The 14,947-nt window shown below is 40.8% G+C and overlaps 1 long non-coding RNA gene across 1 annotated transcript; it reads right to left on the bottom strand.

The window, feature by feature from the left end:
• Nucleotides 1-11,769: 11,769 nt before the first annotated feature.
• LOC124260820 lies at nucleotides 11,770-14,032 on the bottom strand. The gene is made up of 2 exons (XR_006894182.1): nucleotides 13,693-14,032; nucleotides 11,770-11,910 (listed from the first exon to the last, which is right to left on the bottom strand). It is a non-coding gene; the product is annotated as an uncharacterized LOC124260820 (long non-coding RNA).
• Nucleotides 14,033-14,947: the final 915 nt, after the last annotated feature.

Raw genomic sequence — 14,947 nt, forward strand, 5'->3', positions numbered from 1 at the left:
TTCACTTACTTGTTGGACTTGCATATATACATATATAGCTTACAGATAGATGTATTGTAATCAATGTGTTTTAAAATTAGCTTCACTTACTTGTTGGACTTGCATATATACATATATAGCTTACAGATAGATGTATTGTAATCAATGTGTTTTAAAATTAGCTTCACTTACTTGTTGGACTTGCATATATACATATATAGCTTACAGATAGATGTATTGTAATCAATGTGTTTTAAAATTAGCTTCACTTACTTGTTGGACTTGCATATATACATATATAGCTTACAGATAGATGTATTGTAATCAATGTGTTTTAAAATTAGCTTCACTTACTTGTTGGACTTGCATATATACATATATAGCTTACAGATAGATGTATTGTAATCAATGTGTTTTAAAATTAGCTTCACTTACTTGTTGGACTTGCATATATACATATATAGCTTACAGATAGATGTATTGTAATCAATGTGTTTTAAAATTACCTTCACTTACTTGATGACGGTGGCACCACGGAGGGTTAAATCGGCGTAAAACCATACTCAGTCAGTCAGTCAAGGTCAAAGTGTATAACACTGACTAAATTGAATGGAAAACCAAGTTCTGGATAGTCAACTTCTTTATTGCAATGAGTGCAACGTTTCGGTGTAGGTACTAACACTGTTATCAAGCAAGCGATGAACGAAGCTTGATAACGGTGTTAAAATGCCTCTCATAGAAGAAACTGACTAAATTAATAAAAACTTTTACTGTTTTCAGTGTCTTTTTAATATTCACTAGCACAACATACATCCGGTGACCAAATTAATGGTATAGAAGTAAAGGTACAGTAGGTCCCCAAGACGAACGCTTAGTTTCTGAATATCTCGAATTTGGTTAGAAACAGATCATTCCTGATAAATTGAAAAGGGTCACAGTGAGATCGGATATTGAAGACGCTATGTTGATAAAAACAGATAACTCATTTATGCTGAATGTGATCCCCAGTGAGCTCGGAGATTCAGAACCAGAGGGAGTAAGGGCCTGCTTCTTTTAGGGCTTCAGCATTGCAGAAATAGCTGCGTGGGAGGGACAGTGATGTGATTGATTGATTGTTGTTTAACGCCGCACTCAGCAATATTCCAGTTTTATGGCGGCGGTCTGTAAATAATCGAGTCTGGACCAGACAATCCAGTCATTAACAGCATGAGCACCGTTCTACGCAATTGGGATTCGATGACATATGTCAACCAAGTCGGTGAGCCTGGCCACCCGATCCCGTTAGTCGCCTCTTACGTTAAGCATGGGTTGCTGAAGACCAATTCTAACCAGGACGAAATAGTGCAGTGGCTTAGGTCCGATTTTGAGGTTGATCGTTACATGCCGGACTAAAGCATGAAACTTTGCATAGTGCTGGGGAATATCATGATAAAACATATTTTTGGGGGGTGCCCGAGTTTTGGGGCCAACTTTCCGAAAAATTCAAGATGGCGTCCAAGATGGCCCCCCCAAATCACGGATTTCCAATTTTAACACTATATAACTTTCCTCCGCTGGTTTTATAGCAGAAAACCTTGCACAGTGCTTTGGAACATAATGATAAAACATATTGTTTGAGTGTGCCCGAATTTTTGTGTCCATTTTCCGAAAAATCCAAGATGGCGTCCAAGATGGCCCCTAAAAGCAAGGATTTCCAATTCTAACACTATTGTGACTTTAACCCGCTGGATTAAAAGCAGAAAACCTTCCACAGTGCTAGGGAACATCGTAATAAAGCATATTTTGTGGATGTGCCTGGATGTTTGGGCTAATTTACCCCAAAATCCAAGATGGCCACCAAAAATCAAAGAGTAGTTGAAGTCCACCCAGAATGGTCGCCGACTATAAAACAAATTCATTTTGTTGCAATATGTGAGATATATTCGCCGTTCAAAGGACTATTTTGATACCTTTAAGAAATATAACAAACAGGATTTATCTTTAGTAGTAAAAGATATAATTCATCATCAAATTAATGAAAAAGTTACTGTTTTGATCAGTCACGTGACATCAATTTGTCAAACATCGATCTCTGTGATTCTGAAGTCTCCTTTAACAGTTACCATTGAAGTTACAGAGCGATGTGCATGGAAGTTGAGAGAAGATTTACAAATACACTTCTTTAAACGTAGAAGTTGAGACTTGTAGCCAAATTTGCAACAACTTCGTGAAGCTTCTGGCAGTGTCATCCACACCGGTAGCCATGGGTTGTTGTTCTTTATCCACCCAAATAAATCTGGCTCGGATGCTTTCTGTCTGAGAAGTAAACAAGTAAGCCTTATGCTGGCCTGGTACAAGCTCCTGTTTGGGTGCTGTAGCAGAGCATCCTGAGTGGGAGGAAGGTTCTGCATCAAACTTGATCTTGCGGCTTTGGCAGAACATCTCTTGTCGCAGTTCGTTGGCTGTGTTCACCGATGTAGTTTTGTCAGACAAGATGCATGTGAATCGCTCAACTTATGAAAACACTTCTGAGTCTTTGTCCACAGGTTGGAATGATGCTGTGCAGGAAAAGGAAATCTCTCAGTCACATCCTCCTAGGATATCCAAGTCTTCAAAGCAGTTGCCTTTTTGCCTTTTCCACTGAACTGTGATGTTGTGTCAGAACCAGTGAATGCGTGGAAAAAGGGAAGCACCACTCATCTTCAACAGCCAAGATCTTGGAATATTCTGTTGATGTGATAATATCTGACGTTTTTCCCGTTTCCTAATGAAACTTTTCTTCTACTGCCTTTCTTCGCTTTTCTCGTGTTGTCTCGAGCAGAGTCATACCCATGATGCAAGACAATCTAAGAGCTCTGATTTGCAGTTTGGTAAATGAAGTTTTCGATGAATTGATATGGATGGTGGCCACGGGGGGTTTTCACGAGAAAAGAATTGGTTGACGTACCTGACAATCAATGAACATCTGACTGAAGAGACTGTAGCCATTATTCGGGCCATTCGTTTGCTGTTTGATTTAGACTGAGGGTTTGTTTGTGGTGGCTTGAAAAAAAGTGATTTTTCTTAATGGGGTTGTGAATTGACTCTGTCCTTTACAAACTTCTCATATTTGTCTTTTCCTGTCTTCTCCGTTGATTTCAACCAACATATTGATGATCATCAAGGGTCATCAGTTCAGGAGACTCTTCCAGGAAGCAACTGTGCCACATAAGTTGTTGACTTGAGTCTTAAATGTCTGCTGTGTAGCAAAATCTTGTTCATTGCTTCTAGTATCAACCTTGTCATCTTGCTTCTCAAACTATTGCAGAATTCTTGCTTGTTCTGGTCCAAATATCATCCATCTAGTTAAGGAAACATTTTCTGTTAATCCAACTGCACCACCTGAGTGTTTTACAACTTTGCTGTTTTGCTCATGAGCTTGATCCAAAAGCATGGCAGCAAATGTGTTTGATGTTTTGGGGAAAACCAAACCTCTCTGAATGGACTCTCTTCTGTCAACAGGAAAAGGCTTTCATATCTCTGATGTGAACTGACAGCCTGCGTGCATAGTTGGTGTGATCAAGAGCAAAGAACCAGGGGACAAGTTGTTCCATTACCTGGATGTACAGAGACATGTTTCTTTCGCGATGGGACCTCACACAGATTGGTATCATTGTCTCGAGATGAAGAATCAAATCCCAGTATTTGAATGTTGGAATGTTTTCTGACATCCAATTTTTCCAGGCAGTCTTCAAATGATTGTTGAACAGCGGTTCCAGTGAGAACATGTACGCATCGCTTTGAAGACTTGCTATTTGATACGGCAGCTATTTGATGAGTATGTCTTTGTAACATGAAAGGCTGAAATGAAAGATTCAGCTGTTCCACTTGGGCAATATCCGCTTCTGTTGGTGCTGAAGTCCATCCAGAATCTTCCAACAAGTCTCCAACCATTTTCCATAAGGCTATTTCAATGTGAAGACCTCCAAGCTTGATAGTGTACACGTCTTCACCAAACACATTTGGCCATCTCCATTGAACATATTTTGCTAGCGCAAAATGTGGTTGGGCTATCTCCATGACTGGGAGTTGTCCTGGATTGCAATGTTTTGTGTCTGTCTTGATAATAGACATACCATGCCTAACCATGGCAAGACTTGCGGCTTTGTCCTTAAAGAAGAGGAAGAAGAAAACTTATTCCTGTTGCAACCTGTTCCTGGGATTGACGAGAAGCATGAAATGCACCAGGCAACTCATCATTTTCCAAATGTTCTTCAGCGAGAAGGCCAATGCAGTGCTTGATCCAAGATTCTTCTTAGCTTTGGTGATCTTGTCTTCGACTTGATGATCAGTTATAGGCACATTAACTCTCTCCATATTGCAGGCTACTGCAGGAACTATACAACTGCCTGGAAGTGTAGGTTTGGAAGAGCTTAAAATAGTGTCTATTGAAATAGGCTTTTCGCTGGTACCATTATCAACAACATTATCAAATGTGGCTGCAAGTCTCAACCTCTATGCTCAAAGAAGTGCATTTGTAAATTTTCTCAACTTCTGTGCGCATCGCTCTGTAACTTCAATGGGAACTGTTAAAGGAGACTTCAGAATCACAGAGATCGATGTTTGACAAATTGATGTCACGTGACTGATCAAAACAGTAACTTTTTCATTAATTGGATGATGAATTATATATTTTACTACTACATGTACACATAAATCTTGTTTGTTATATTTCTAGAAAGTATTAGAATAGCCCTTTGAACGGCGAATATATCTCACATATTGCAACAAATGAATATTTTTTTATAGTCGGCGACCATTTTGGGTGGACCTCAGCACTCTTTGATTTTTGGCGGCCATCTTGGATTTGGGGGAAAATAGGCCCAAACATTCAGGCACATCCCCAAAAATATGCTTTATCACGATGTTCCCTAGCACTGTGCAAGGTTTTCTGCTTTAATCCAGCGGGGTAAAGTCACAATAGTGTTAGAATTGGAAATCCTTGCTTTTAGGGGCCCATCTTGCACGCCATCTTGGATGTTTTGGAAAATGGGCCCATAAAACCGGGCACACCAAAACAATATGTTTTATCATTATGTTCCCAAGCATTGTGCAAGGTTTTCTGCTATAATTCAGCGAGGGGAAAGTCATATAGTGTTAAAATTGGAAATCCTTGATTTTTGTCGGCCATCTTGGACGCCATCTTGAATTTTTCGGAAAATATGCCCCAAGAATCGGGCACTCACCCAAAATATGTTTTATCATGATATTCCCCAGCACTATGCAAAGTTTCATGCTTTAGCCAGCCAAGTATCTATTTTCACCCTAAGCCACTGCACTAAAAACAGTTTTTTGACATATGACCGTCAAGCTACAACAAATATGACTTTTAACGAAACAAATAATATATACATATCCATTTTCTGTCATCAACACTTCGTTTGGAGACGTGGGTTGAGGCATTATATCTGTGGCTGCTGTGAATAATGTAAACGGAAGCTGTAATTATCTGAGCGACAAACGCCTTCGCAGCAATAAAGATAACCATTATTGAATGACAGTTTGTGGAAGATTTTTAAAAGAAAACAACTAAATTATCATAACGAGTTTAGTTAAACCATACAAAGTCTCTGTTCCTTTGGGGATTTGCAAAAGTCCCAAACAATTTACAAATTGACACATTTTCACAGAAAATGTAAGTGGTTTTCACAGAATGATCATTAACAATTCAGTATGACGTAAGACACTGGAGCAACTTACAATGTAGTTTATAAAATGAAATGTGATGCAAAAGATTTCAAGTGACGGTTTAATTTGAATCTGAATGACAGTGTGTAGCTTCATAAAAGGTCAATGAGAACCTTTTCTGAAAAATGTGTCTACCATTTACATTGTATCACTCTTTCTTATTGAAACCTCCGGTTTCTTGACGTTTGGAACAGCATTTGTATTGATGTACATACACTCATTTCCAGTAATCCACATGTGTAGGTAATTGACACATGTACGCCTCGGATGGGCATGTTTAGAAATGTTGCAGAAATGCACACCTTTAGTGTCCGTCCAGTATCCTGGCAGGTGATGTCGTATACGCCAGCTGTAGCGACACTGAACCAACCAAATTAATGATATTTCCGTGTGTGCACATAGTGTTTGGAATGATTTGAATAGATGATTAAATTGGGTGACGCATGTTAAACTGTTATTGTTTCAAGCTGGATGTTCATATGTCGGGATATCCAAAGATGTTGGGAATGAGTTAATTTCATTAACATATTATGTAGCAGATGCAAACTTGGTATAAAAAAATAACTACTTTGGCATTTCACAGACTTGGTGCAGAAAAATAAATGCCTCGCCATTTAACAGACTTGATACAAAAAAATAAATACTTCGGCATTTCACAGTTATCACGGATTAGATTAAGCATAACTGGAACCTGAATTATACATTATGTGAAATTTTGAGAAAGATCTTATAAGAATTCTAGCCAAATTCACGTTCAAATCTTTGAAGGGCATTTAGAGGTGGAATGCATAAGAAAAGCAAGATTCATTGATGTCAACTTCTTTATTGTGAATAAAACGGCGTTTCGGAGTGTATGCTTGCTCCTCAATCAGGTGACACATCCATAAATTTTGCTTTTATCAAATTCACGTTGTTTCAAAATACAGGCGAAACATTTTAGTAAAAGGTATGATCCAAAATGCCTTAAATGCGATAAATGTAGTTTGATGGAAATCGAGGATATACTTTTATATTACTGCGTCATCACTGTACGTCAAGCAGAGAGAAGCAGTTACCCATATACTGTCATCGATATCTGACCCGTGAAGGTCCGGGCATTTAGAGGTGGATAACCCATGCTTAATATATAAGCAATATTTATGCTCTACAATGTATTTATCTATCTTTTTATGTATCTATAAATCATTTATGCCATATACCCATCTGTGTGAATGTATAGATTATAATGTTTTAGTATGATTTGTTTGCTTTTAACTGAGGAATGAATGTGTTTATATGGATATGTATTTCTTTTTACTTCATATATCCTAATCTCTATCACTTAACGTATACTTTGTTTTATCGTCTCTCGTGACCCACTCTGGGTGGCGTTTGTACATCATCTCTCACATACTTGTTTAGGTTTCTTTTTACTCTGCACAAATGCTGAGACGCAAATAAAATATTTTGTATTGTATTGTATATTGTAAATCATATGTTGTACCACAGGTGCACTGCAATAACCATGACGAGGAATTATAGCATATTTTATATTTGTATTGTATAAATACAGCACACATATTTGTCACGAGGAGAAGAGTCATTATTGATTAACGCCACATAAGCAGTCTTGTAGCTGTTCGTGGCTATTATTCTCCCAGACATTGTTCCATATTTAAAGTGTGCTACAGTCCGTTTGGCTTAAAAACGGACCGATGAATTGCAATCTAACTCGAAAAATAATAAACATATAATACTTAATGAAACGCTGATCATAATCAAAACATCAGACCAACTCTGTGATTTATTTGCAGAATTTATGTCCTAAAAATCAAAAAGTTATTTAACAAACTATCATTAAAATTTTGACACAGTTCACTATTTGTTACGAGGGAGTAGTGCAAAGAAAGGGACAGCCAGGTGTGCGAGAAAGGATGGAGACGGCACAGCACAGGTTAATGAATCAATAACTTTGTCGGCACTTGTGCACGTGCTTCTCGAACACCTGGCTGTCCCTTTCTTTGCACTTCTCCCTCGTAACAAATAGTGAACTGTGTCAAGATTTTAATGATAGTTTGTTAAACAACTTTTTTGGTGGAGTCCGGAAAATTTTCAAATATAAGAAAGCTGTTGGGTATTAGTAAATGATAAACATGTGTACTATTTATATTTCTTTGGCAATTTTGTACAATGATAAAATTTGCAATTCATCGGTCCGTTTCTGACTCAAACGGACTGTAGTTATGTTGTATGCATATATTAATGTTTTAAATTTGTAATATCGTGTCTCGTAGGCCTGAGGGCCGGATGCTTGTTTTATAATTGTATAATATTGGTTTTATGACGTAAACAGCATGTGACACGTAAATAAAATATATTTCTTCTCTTCTCTTATCTGTATAAAGTTAAATGAATATTGATATCCCGTTATCTTGCAAACTGTTCTCCTTATAGACGAAATGTCACACAACTATATCCTAATCACTTTATTTAACCATGGTTATATTTTTATATGTTTGCGAGGTAAACCGATCAACATACATCTATGATATAGAATAACTGCCTCGTTTGGTCTACAAGGCATCCGATACCACGTCACTATGTCCACCAGCTATCCTTTAAGACGTCCAACTTCTCCCTTTCTTGGCCAGCAGGTACTCATTAAGACGTCCCACTCGACCCCTTATTAGGTTCACTCCAGTTTCTCGCCTTCATAACTACATATAATTCCTATGTGGGTCGACCGCCTCCGTGGTGTAGTGGTTAGAGCGTCCGCCCGGAGAGAGGTGCGGGGTTCGATCCCCGACCGCGTCATACAAAAAGACGTTAAAATATGGTACTTGTTGGTCCCTGCCTGGCGCTCGGCATTAATGGCTCGGAGTCAGTATGATGTGTCTGAGTGGGGTATTCATGCTTCACTGCGGCATGGTATCTCAGTGGGCTAGCACTATAAAAACAGCTTCAGTCTGGGCTAGTACAAGCAGCCGCACATACACGTACACACGCATGCACGTCGTCATATGAGCGAAATATTCTCAAGCACGACGTTAAACCCAATTTCACCTCACCTCCTATGTGGGTCAGCTGGGTTTGAGGCGATATGTGCCGGCGTTTCCTCAGGGAGCAGTTTGGATATTATTGTTGCAGTTGGGGTCGATATATGAATGCGAGAAGAATAACATCACCGAAGTGTGTTGTAAAACAACTTGTTCATCGAGACAGTTCTCAAACGCCAATCATCCTCTCTACAGTACAGTGCAATGCCTCGACCCTGGAGTGAGTGAGTGAGTTGGGTTTTACGCCGCGTTTAGCATATTCCAGTAATATCACGACAGAAGACACCAGAAGTGGACTTCATACATTGTGCACATGTTGGTAATCGAACCCGGGTCTTTGACGTGACTAACCAACGCTTTAACCACTACCCCACCGCCCCACCTCGATCCCGGAAGATTCTCGGGTAATGCAACTGAAGTCGGGGTCATACAACAGAAGACACGTGCATTTGATAAGTTTCGCTTTTATTACCTTTTAATAATCCAGCACACGCACATGATATTAATGTCCTTCCAGTTTACATAAATTAACCCACTGAAGCTGGGACGGAGCCAGCATCAAAATCCCTCTTGGAACATCTGGTCAATGTGTACACCACATATACGGGATATATTTAAAGGGTTAACACAGTGTGCTGTACATGCGACATTCTAACACGTTTGTGACATGTGGTAAATAACAACATTTGGAATGGTGTAATCCTTTGTACCGCCAAGAGCACAACATAATGCCAAAGCTATTAGTAATGAGACATTGTCAGTATCAACACTAAAAATCAACACTTGTAATGGGACCCATGGCCAATATCAACACTTGTAATGGGACCCATGGCCAATATCAACACTTGTAATGGGACCCATGGCCAATATCAACACTTGTAATGGGACCCATGGCCAATATCAACACTTTTAATGGGACCCATGGCCAATATCAACACTTTTAATGGGACCCATGGCCAATATCAACACTTGTAATGGGACCCATGGCCAATATCAACACTTGTAATGGGACCCATGGCCAATATCAACACATCTAATGGGACCCATGGCCAATATCAACACTTTTAATGGGACCCATGGCCAATATCAACACATTTTAATGGGACCCATGACCAAAATCAACATCTAATGGGACCCATGGCCAATATCAACACATCTAATGGGACCCATGGCCAATATCAACACTTTTAATGGGACCCATGGCCAATATCAACACATTTAATGGGACCCATGGCCAATATCAACACATCTTTTTAATTAATGGGACCCATGGCCAATATCAACACTTTTAATGGGACCCATGGCCAATATCAACACTTTTAATGGGACCCATGCCAATAATATCAACACTTTTAATGGGATCATGGCCAAAATCAACACTTCTAATGGGACCCATGGCCAATCATCATCTAATGGGACCCAATATCAACACTTTTAATGGGACCCATGGCCAATATCAACACATCTAATGGACCCTTTAAGGGCCAATTCTCTTTAAACCCATGGACCCATGGCCAATATCAACACTCTTTAATATATCAACACTTTTAATGGGACCCATGGCCAATATCAACACTTCTAATGGACCCAATATCAACACTTTTAATGGGACCCATGGCCAATATCATCAACACATCTAATGGGACCCATGGCCAATATCAACACTCTGTAATGGGACCCATGGCCAATATCAACACTTGTAATGGGACCCATGGCCAATATCAACACTTGTAATGGGACCCATGGCCAATATCAACACATCTTTAATGGGACCCATGGCCAATATCAACACTTTTAATGGGACCCATGGCCAATATCAACACTTGTTATGGGACCCATGGCCAATATCAACACTTGTAATGGGACCCATGGCCAATATCAACACATCTAATGGGACCCATGGCCAATATCAACACTTTTAATGGGACCCATGGCCAATATCAACACTTTTAATGGGACCCATGACCAAAATCAACACATCTAATGGGACCCATGGCCAATATCAACACATCTAATGGGACCCATGGCCAATATCAACACTTTTAATGGGACCCATGGCCAATATCAACACTTTTAATGGGACTCATGGCCAATATCAACACTTTTAATGGGACCCATGACCAATATCAACACATCTAATGGGACCCATGGCCAATATCAACACTTTTAATGGGACCCATGGCCAATATCAACACATCTAATGGGACCCATGGCCAATATCAACACTTTTAATGGGACTCATGGCCAATATCAACACTTTTAATGGGACCCATGGCCAATATCAACACTTGTAATGGGACCCATGGCCAATATCAACACTTTTAATGGGACCCATGGCCAATATCAACACATCTAATGGGACCCATGGCCAATATCAACACTTGTAATGGGACCCATGGCCAATATCAACACTTTTAATGGGACCCATGGCCAATATCAACACTTGTAATGGGACCCATGGCCAATATCAACACTTTAATGGGACCCATGGCCAATATCAACACTTGTAATGGGACCCATGGCCAATATCAACACATTTAATGGGACCCGTGGCCAATATCAACACTCTTTAATGGACCCATGACCAAAATCAACACATCTAATGGGACCCGTGTAATAATATCAACACATCTAATGGGACCCATGGCCAATATCAACACTTGTAATGGGACCCATGGCCAATATCAACACTTGTAATGGGACCCATGGCCAATATCAACACTTGTAATGGGACCCATGGCCAATATCAACACATCTAATGGGACCCATGGCCAGTATCAACACATCTATTGGGACTCATGGCCAATATCAACACTTTTAATGGTTCCCTGATGGACACATGAACACCAGCTGGACAAGGTAATATTTCGAATATCAGCAGGTCGTTGAAGTTCCTGGGAGAGTGAGTGTAGAGGACTGTGACATTGGCGGTGCTGTACGTGCCAGCGTTAACGAGGATGATGCAACGTCTGACACATCGGAATGTCGTCTGCTTTCTAAGCTACCTGCAATATCCTGGACAACCGTCTGTCTCTCTATAAACTTTCAGTTTGTATATTTTCACAGATGAAAGTCGATACTACGAGTGAATCCAAGGTCAGGAGATGGATTCAATTCATATCACGACCCACCCAAACAGACGAGTGAACGGGTTACCCTCCAGTGTCCGCCAAGACCACTCTCGTATCTTCTGCAATTAGAGAAACATGTTTAAAGTACAGTCTAAAAATAATTAGTAAGGGAGTGAGTGAGTTTAGTTTAACGCCGCTTTTAGCAATAATCCAGCAATATCACAGCGGGGAACACTAGACATGGGCTTCACACATTGTATCCATGTGGGGAATCGAACCCGAGTCTTCGTCTTGACGCTTTAACCATTAGGCAACCCCATCGCCCCTCTAAAATTAATAAAACATGTTCCTTGTTTCTTTCTCAGAGAGCATGTCTGAAATCGATCATTGTTCAAATCCCAGACCCGATTATTAATATATTTTAACGCCACGCTCAATGAGTGAGGGGGCGGTGGGGTAGCCTAGTGGTTAAAGCGTTGGCTCGTCACGCCGAAGACCCGGGTTCGAATCCCCACATGGGTACAATGTGTGAAGCCCATTTCTGGTGTCCCCCGCCGTGATGTTGCTGGAATATTGCTAAAAGCGGCGTAAAATCAAAACTCAGTCAGTCAGTCAATGAGTGAGGTAAGTGTGTAAGGTCCAACGTCGCTTTGAATAGCATTGCAGTTATATCAAGTGGTATCACATCCTCGATAATCTCCAGGGTATACGTTCCGATAAATCTCCACTAGTGGAGTGAGTGAGTGAGTTTAGTTTTACGTCCCACTCAGCAATATTCCAGCTATATGGCGGCGGTCTGTAAATAATCGAGTCTGGACCAGACAATCCATTGATCAACAGCAGGGGCATCGATCTACGCAATTGGGATACGATGACATTTGTCAACCAAGTCAGCGAACCTGACCACCCGATCCCGTTAGTTGCCTCTTACAAGCATGGATTGCTGAAACCAATTCTAACCCGGATTTTCACGGGCAGTCAGCAGTATTAAGTAAAGTATGCCTTCCGAAGTTAACTAAGTTAATGGAAAATATGGAAAACAAAAATTATAAAGTTTTTTTATGCCCCTATTTTTGTAATATTGTATCTGTGTACCAATTACCATTCCATTTCTGATATGTACCATACGTACTGTGGAGTCTAGAATACCATAAATGTTGATCCCGAATCCCGCCTTCCGCAACCGGAAGGGGGTTGGGAGGCTCACAGACTAACGTGAGTGAGTGAGTTTAGTTTTACGCCGCACTCAGCAATATTTAAGCTATACGGCGGCGGTCTGTAAATAATCGAGTCTGGACCAGACAATCCAGTGATCAACAGCATGAGCATCGATCTGCGCAATTAGGAACCGATGACATGTGCCAACCAAGCCAGCGAGCCTGACCACCTGATCCCGACAGTCGCCTCTTACAACAAGCAAGGGTTACTGAAGATTCATTCTAACCTGGACCTTCACAGACGAACGCTTAGTCCCGGAATATATATAATTTTGATAGTAACAAACAAACCCATTTAAATTGAAAAGGGGCCCCAGGCCAGTGAGTTGGGAGCTGGGGAAATCTAGGGCTTTAGCATTGCAGGGATGGCCAGGTATTAGGGAAAATAATATGTGGTTCAGGGACTGCCAGACAGACTAGGAGCTTCACTGAATCGGAGCTCCGGCAGATTCTCATCCAATTACCTTGTGTAGTTATAATTGTTACTAGCTACCCTTTGTATCGGCTATCAGTAGATACTATCCTTTGTGAATGCCCAAGAAAAGTATATCCGGCCCTATCGTCCTAATTAAGACTACTATAGCGTCTGTCCAGTCTCGTTTTTACCCTGCATATCGCGTGTGGATGTACTTACCCCTCTCGTCTCACAAACTAGCCTCCTTAAACCTCCCAGTGAGGACTCACCTTGAGTTTATCAGGGTGGATGGAACACCACGTGCAACATCCACCCAAGTGAGGTGGCTGCACATCTGTATCTGCTATTGTTTGCACTTCAATGTTCGTGTTTACGTACAGCGCGTTCCACGCCGAAATGTTGACTGCTATAAATAGACATCCGCTCCCGGCTGAGTGAGTCGTTCCCCCGCCAAAATAGGTCAACGGCATCCCGAGGTCGAGAGAGGCGGGACACCCCGGGTCAAGCCGGGAGGCTGAAGAGCCTGCATGTGGAGTGACCTGACTCTCTCTGTAACTGTGTAACTGCATCAGAGTGAATGAATGTGGTTTTACGCCGCGTTGTGTAATATTCCAGCAATATCTAGGTGCATAGGCGGGACATCAGAAATACAGAAACGGAAAAAATTCTTCCCACATCCGTAAAAAGGTCTCTAACGATATCATGAGTTTGACGCCGCATTCAGCAGTATTCCAGCTGTACGACGCGATCTGTAGACAATTGAGTCTGGACCAGAAATTCCTGTGATTCGCACCACGATATATGATGTCAGAGCATGTGCTATGAATCACTATCAAATACTGTAGTGATGATGCCAGGTGTTTGCGAAGGTGTAAGCCTCAGAATTGTACTCCAAGTAAGCCTCACAACTGTAGATATCAAGTAGGCCTCAATATTGTACTAGAAACTTAGCCTCACGGTTGTACTCATAGGTAGGCCTCACGATTGTATTCGAAGTTGGACTCACGCTAAAACTCCAGACAAGCCTCTCCATTGTACTTCAGGTTGGCCTCACGATTGTACTCCAAGTGGCCTCATGATTTTACGCCGAGTACGCCTCATGGTAGACTAAGGCTTAGTCTCTGAATATATATAATTTTGATAGTAACAAACAACGGCCCATTTAAATTGAAAAGGAGCCCTAGGGAGACCAGAGATTCAGAACCTGGGGAAATCTAGACTTGCTTAGTTTAGGGCTCTAGCATTACAGGGAAGACAAGGCTGTAGGGAAAATAATGTGGTTCAGGGACTGTGAGACAGACTAGCCTCGTGGTTGTACTCCAAGTATAGGAGCTTCACGATTGTACTAAGAGGTAGCCTCACTATCTTAATTTGTGTATAATCACTGCTCTTGTATAGCTTTGAATTTATACTGCCGCTCTATGTTGTATACTGCCGCTCTATGCCATAGTGATACCTTTATATTAATATGTGAACTGAACATTAAATGTTAATTACAACACACTTCTTTGTTGTTAGTTGGTT

Source organism: Haliotis rubra, unplaced genomic scaffold, assembly GCF_003918875.1.
Source record: "Haliotis rubra isolate DU_JTF1 unplaced genomic scaffold, ASM391887v1 Scf778, whole genome shotgun sequence".
NCBI classification, from domain to species: domain Eukaryota; kingdom Metazoa; phylum Mollusca; class Gastropoda; order Lepetellida; family Haliotidae; genus Haliotis; species Haliotis rubra.